The 7,377-nt window shown below is 37.9% G+C and overlaps 1 protein-coding gene across 3 annotated transcripts in view; it reads right to left on the reverse strand.

The window, feature by feature from the left end:
• Window positions 1-6,551, reverse strand: part of LOC124130846 (polypeptide N-acetylgalactosaminyltransferase 5-like) — a 390,720-nt gene extending 384,169 nt beyond the window's left edge. For 2 of the 3 annotated variants that reach the window (XM_046493869.2, XM_046493866.2), the window contains exon 1: window positions 6,433-6,545. The gene's annotated coding sequence lies outside the window, so the exon portion shown is untranslated. Of the gene's footprint in view, window positions 1-6,432 lie in introns of all 3 variants that reach the window. The other variant, XM_046493865.2, reaches the window with a different exon arrangement.
• Between the last annotated feature and the right edge of the window lie 826 nt (window positions 6,552-7,377).

The raw sequence follows: 7,377 nt of genomic DNA on the forward strand, positions 1-7,377 counted from the left end.
GCAACTCTGCACAACGAATTAGACCTTCATCCTTAGTTTTACATTATTGCATCGACGAACACATCGTCTCTGACAGAAACAAGCAACTACATTTAAACTGAAAAGGAGATTGGAGTTTCAGAACCTGAACTGTAGAAAACCTAGACTTGCTTTATTTAGAGAGTTTGCATTACCGTAAGAGCTGGGCAGAAGTGAAAATGATCATGTTCAGGGACTTTGAGACAGACTGCATTATTCTATTGAATAGAATGTTATAAAACCTAGCAATTATAGGACTGAGTGAGTGAGTATGGTTTTACGCCACTTTTAGCAATATTCCAGCAATGTCACCGCAGGGGACACCAGAATAATGGGCTTCACACATTGTACCCATGTCAGGAGTCCGACCCAGGACTTTGGCACGACGGGCAAATGCTCCATAAGGCTACCTGACCGCCCCCTGAATTATAGGAAATAAAAACTTTTAAAAGCCACATTTTATTGACAGGACCAATTTATAAGATAGTATAGGGGAAGAGGCTTCAGTACTTAGTATATATAATTACACCGAATGCAATTTTAAAATATCTCTGATTTTAAGAAATTAGCTTTATAACCATGATGACAAATCCCAAATTTTAACAAATTTATACTTGTTTTCCACTTTGCCTGCCAAGAACGCTTAACTTGGAATCCCAGAAAAATCCCTCTGGACACAACTCACTCACTCACTCACTGCCATTGGGAGAAAAGAGAACACCGTACACGACGTAATAAGCGCCCAGGGCACTCTCAAAATTAGAAATAGGGGGCTCTTATTAGAATATTATATTGGTGGAGAAAGCAGAGGGGAAAGATAAATTTTGTGGTTTATGCTGACAGCCTGAAATGTGATATACGACAGATATACTTTTCCAGAATATAATTGCCCATAATTAAGGGAGCATATAACACATGAGTATGTATTATACGCGTATGAATAAGTCTTGTATACATTGATCAATCGGAATTGGGATTGTTCAATAGCCAATATATTAGCCAATATATTAGCAAATATCGCCGTGGGAGCTTATTGCAGCGGGGCGCTTATTACATCAAATACTGTAGGCTTAATAGAGACGATCATATTGATATGCCCTGCATTAACAGAAATCCTTAGAAGTCTGAAATTAAAAATTTGATCCAGGCAACTCAGATATTGTCAAAGATTGCTCTTCATGATTTGGATGATGTCTGTTATGGGTGTTGTTTCATGATGAGCACCTAATATCTAATATCTCTAAAGTTCATGATTAAAAACAGAGAAAATTAATACCTAACGTCAGAACTGGTCATAAAACTCTGTGGATGAAAATTAACATATCTCCTCTGAAGCAAGATAATAGTGTATCACCTGTCTTCAACCATACTGAAATTATCCAGTGTGTCATATCTCCAGTCTATGTTAAATTACCTAGACCCATTTGCCGACATAGCTTCGTTTGGAGTTTGGTTCCACAGGGAAAGATGCTTAAAAGAGGCATCAATCAATTAGTATAGTTCTTTCATGATTGGTGAGGTGAAATTGGGTTTAACATCGCGTCCAAGATTATTGCACTTATATAGCGACGTGCATGCACGTGTGTGTGTTTGTGTGGCTGCTTGTACTAGTCAGACTGATGCCGATTTATAGTGCTAGCTCACTGAGATACCATGCCGCAGTTTAACATGAATACCCCACTCATACACAGTATACTCACTCAAGCTGACCAGTCCTTGTTTTAGTCCATTAATGCTGAGCGCCAGAAAGGGTAACAACAAGTACCATCTTTTAACGTCTTTTGGTATGACACGGCCGGGGATTCTTTCATGATTGAAATAAGTGGCGATATCACCCGTACTTGACTCGCCTATCAATGCTCATGATGTAAAGATTTGATTATTTACAGACCATGTCACATAGCTAGCACTTTGTGGCATTAAACAAAACACAAATAAAAAATAAAAAACAAAAAACAACTTAAGTTTGCATTTACTTGAGAAACATTCACATAGTCAAATATCATCAAATCACTCAGATTTGAATAATATTTACAGGTACCGAATCTGCTTTTGAGAAACCTCCGGATTGGAACACAATCTCCTAATTGTGCTACATTCAAAGTGCAACAGCTGTGGAGTCAGGGCTCGATTTAGCTCTATAAAACATGCACAAACGCAACCTAATATTTATGTCTACATGCACCAAGTCCATTTCAAAAGTTTTCAGATGGGTAGGCCGTCTTGTAGATAGAGCATCTGCCCGGAGAGCAGAAGGTTCAGGGTTCTTTCCCTGGCAGTGTCATACCAAAAAATTTAAAAGGTGGTACTTCTTGTTACCCCCCAACGCTTAATCCTAAAAATAAGAATGAGGAGAATTCCAGGCATAAAAACTACCTGGTGTTAACTCAATGCCCATCTTCTTAAGGCAAGGAGTTAACTGATTGTAAAAGTTGTCACTCAACTTATAGTCAGTTAACCCCCTAGTCTCGGGGGCCTGGCGCATAACCAAGACCCTGTGTTTATTCAAGATCGAGCGTTTCATCGTGGAAATACGGTAATAAATAATGATATTAGGAAACCCACCATTTAAATCAATCTCATTAAAATCAGATCTTAGTTCTCGCAACCGCTAAACAAAGATTTGAGGACATCCCGTCAGGGGTCACGTCAGACCGACCTTGCGCGAACTTTGACCAACCGATAGAAGGACTGACAAGAAGTCGACATTAGCCAATCAGAAGGCAGCTTTCTCGTGCTTTATGGCACTAATTTCAAATTGGCGGCTACGCTTCGAAACATATTTTGACAAATTCTCGATTACAAATTTGAAACCTGAACAAAAGAACATTCTTGAATGACTAATAGATGGTCTACATTATATGGATTCAGTCGTTCAACCCGTAACTATCGTTCGGAATATCCCGTGTTAAAGCTTTCGAGGTTGCACTATCAGAATTCACATTCCGAATGTCACTTTCATGATCTGGTAAGCGACACTCTGATTGGTCGGATGAAAGGTAGTTCTGACATGACCCCTAATGGGATGTCCTCAGATCTTTGTTTGACGGTAGCGGGAAGCACGATCTGATTTTAATGAGATTGAATTTAAATTTTCCTATTTTTGACTTGGGTTAGTATTAAGAATAACCTACACGCCAAGGAAGGTAACTTACTAAATAAATTCGCATGGGCCATATAATTAGTCATTCTTGGTGGTTATCCTCAAAATGTATCGCCATTCGTGACCTAGTGGTCTAACGTTTGTATTGTTATACCTCTATTAAGAATCTTGCAATTCCATTGGTTAATCCGTATCATGTGATAAAACAATACATTTCAATGTAGACCCCAAAACCATGTGACTGACACTCACCTCGAATATTGACTCATCACATGATCAGTATTGTCCTGTCACGTGATGAATATTGACTCGTATGCTAGAAAACAAGATGGCGTCTGGTATGAACATGTCACAGTTTGCAGATACGTTACTGTTATGAAACAGAGGAAAGTTAAAGTTTCCATAAACTGTGAAGTGAATTTCGGCATAACAAAACAAATGGTTGGTTGGTTGTTAACGCCGCACTCAGCAATATTCCAGCTATATTCCAGTGGTCTGTAAATAATCGAGTCTGGACCCGACAATCCAGTGATTAATGTCATGAGCATTGATCCCCACAATTGGGATTGATGACCATCCGATCGCCTCCTACGACAAGCATAGCTGCCTTTTAAGACAAGCATGGGTTGCTGAAGACCTATTCTACCCCGGATCTTCACAGGTCACAAAACGAATGAATACTCTGGACAAGGTAAATATACAAAAACAAGGAATCTCAAGATCACAGTGGCTCATTAATACATAACAAAGCAGTCATTTGTGATATCAACCAGCCCACTGCTTACTACCCATACCTAGTTTCACCCTCCCCATGAAGGTTTCCGCCATATCTGTGAATTATCAAGGCGATGATGATAATGCAAACTAGAAAAGATCAACAAACACTTATTAACACTCAAAAACCAAAAGGTTTTAACACAGACATAAGTTAATTCAACCAAAGCACGAGTAACTTATCAATTAATTACTGGTAGAATGAGGAAAGTAGTCCGTCATAATTTGACCTTAGGTCATCTCCATGGAGTAACCAATCACGGACCTGGAATTCGATCTCACACATATGATTGATACCAGTTATCTCAAACGAGTTTCTCAGCTACGTCCGCAGCTACGTCAGAAAATGAGATACCATCGATGTAATAAGCGCCCCGCTCTAATAAACGCCCACAGCGATTTTTTCTAATATATTGGCTAGTGAACAATCCCAATTAGCACCCCTTCCGATTGATCAATGTACACAGGACTTATTCATTCGTGTATAATATGTATGTTAAATGCATTCTTAATTATGGGAAATTAAATTCTGGAAAAAATATATCCGTCGTATATAAACATTTCAGGCTGACAGCATAAACCACGAAATTTACGATTTTTCAACTCTGTTGTTTTTCACCAAAATAATATTCTAATAAGAGCCCTCTATTTCTAACTTTGACAGCGCCCTGGGCGCTTATTATGTCAAATACAGTACATTACAATGACATCAATGTATGATATATGTATTATAGTAAGATCAGTGTACACAGACCATATTTAGATCAATGATACAATTATATGGCCATTTGTATGGTATTGAGACTCTATTCACAATCCCTAACATCTGGTTCTTACGAACAAAGTCACAAATATACAACTAACAGCCTTGTTTGGAACACTGTTATCAGCAGGAGGAAGGTTATGGACACAGCTTATAGATGATCAATAAAGGACCCACACACTCAGATACCTCCAACGTTAACTTCTAACAAATGTATGCCGAGAGCCTGAGATATATTAGCTGTATATTTGAGATTTGTGAATATATACGGCATACTATAGATTTATTTGAGTAACATAAAAAAATGAACTAAAGTCATACATTTCAGTCTTGTTGAAAATATGGGGATAGTTTGAATAATATCAAAAAATGTAGAAGTGAGGCTGACAAACACCTTTGGATACACAGTTTGATTGGTTGGCTTGTTGTTTAACGCTGCACGCAGCAATATTCCAGCTATATGATGGCCGTCTGTAAATAATCGAGTCTGGACCCGACAATCCAGTGATTAATATCATGAGCAATTGGGATTGATGACATGCAACAACCAAGTCAGCCAGCCTGACCACCCGATCCTGTTAGTCACCTTTTACGACAAGCAAAGCCACCTTTTACGGCAAGCATGGGACTGCTGAAGACCTATTCAACCCCGGAATCTTCACGGGTCTTTGATACGCGGGATTCACAGACTATTCAGAAATTAATCGGGACTCAGCAGTGTGGTGAGCGGGACTCAAATAAAATCGAATATGGTACGCAGATTGAACATTTAAATAAAAGTAATAGTGTACATAAAAACATTCTTTTGTATTTTATTTTTCAATTTTTATTCAGTAATTGACTTCAAATTGACCCTTTTCTCAATGCTTTTGAGATTTTGTTAAGTACATGTAGTATTCAGGATTCAGGGGAGAGCAATGAGACTCAGAGTGAAAAATTAGATGGTATTCTGGATTCAGGGAATGAGGGTATTGGCAGCCTCACAACTAGCTGTCTACTAGTTGTTCAACATTGAAATCCTGCAATTATTTATTGGGGAGAGTTTCCACTGAGGTCATAAATAAGTTCTTTCTCCAACCAACACTATGCATAACGGATATGATGGGAAAGTTATAATAACTACATAATCATATAACTTAATCATGCTACTCCTAAGAAAAGTGAGAAAGTATTTTCAAAAGATTTTAATAGATAAAAAGGTTTTTGTCTTGAAACAGAAAATTCAATCTCAATATAAACGTATCACACCTCAAAACGGCAAACAAGTAGAATCTATTTTCAGTAGATACAGACAATATGAGTAAACAATATTTCACGAATTTGAAAATACAACTTGAATATACATATTTATGTGATCATAAATGGTTGACTTGAATAACTAAATAAAGCTGTGAAAAGTCAAATTTCACACGTGTCAGAGCGAGAGACACGCCCATTTTTAACACCCTCCCACGAGGGTACTTCCGCAATCGTCCCCAACTTTGATGAACATAACTTGCCCCAAATACCGGTCTTGTTCGTCAGCGAAGTGTCGTGCGATTTGAACAGGGAACAGGCTTTGTTTAATCAACACTACCCGAACCGTATGTGTCTCTTCCAAGCCAGTTATCTCTCAACTCTCCAACAGGATCTAAGTTAGACGAACAGGGAGACTCCGGCCGCTAAAACTTGTTGACAGGGGCCGCCAGTTTCTGAAAGTTCAATGGAGACCTACCATCGATCCACTCAAGCGGCCACCATAAATGTAAACACATAGATAAATAAAACTACTCACGTTGGTTCAAAAACTTTCCAAGTTCGCCGGAGTGTATGCCAATGTAGACACGCTTCGCGTTATTCAAGTCACGAATTCAGGGGTCTAACTTACTTCCGACAGGTCAGAGAGACTTCGCCTGTCACCACTAGGGGGCGATGGCTCTTCTTGTCATTGTTTTCTTTAGAAAGATTCACTCGGTGCATTTCACGGGGAAAGCGTTTTGTATTTTCGAACGCAAAGACTTGATATAACATTGCAGGAAGTGCTAAAGGTGTGTTACTGTTACAGATTTTGAATCAGACATCGGGTTGTCATTTTCAAGTGTAAAGAAATAATCTTTAAATATCAGTGAACGTATATACTGTTTGATAATTGCAGATTTAATTGCAGGTTTAGACCTGAATTGTCAGTGTGATTTTTCAGTAAACAATTCGATATTGACAAAATCGAAAAATACGCATTGTTGTCAGGAAATAGGACTGACATATTTTCATTATTATTATTATTATTATTATTATTATTATTATTATTATTTTGTTTTTAATGCATAGATTCCGAACTCCACAGAAACAGATAAACCATTCTGATCACGTAATGGATATTACTTGACTTCTTAAGTATTGTTATCGCCGTTTTATTGACAATGTAAAAATAAATAATTCAGTCTTGTGCGATTCTCAATACTCAGGATGTGTACCGTGCTTTGAATCACGAAGGGTGGTGATAGAGACTTTGAAAGTACGCGAAAACTAACAAAGACGAGTATTACTTTTGTCATTTTCATTGATTAATGTCGATCTGGGAAATTGCTTCAGGAGTTGAAATGATCATCAAAGATAGCAAAAAACCTAGGTAATAAAGGAATGCATTTTTATGTTGTTGTTTTTTATTGATTACTTTGTTATTTGAAAACGCAGGGGAGATGTATTGAGTGAGATTATAAAACAAATTAGTGCTTGTAAA

The sequence above is a fragment of the Haliotis rufescens genome, unplaced genomic scaffold (genome assembly GCF_023055435.1).
Source record: "Haliotis rufescens isolate VD_foot unplaced genomic scaffold, xgHalRufe1.0.p SCAF_10, whole genome shotgun sequence".
Lineage (NCBI taxonomy): Eukaryota > Metazoa > Mollusca > Gastropoda > Lepetellida > Haliotidae > Haliotis > Haliotis rufescens.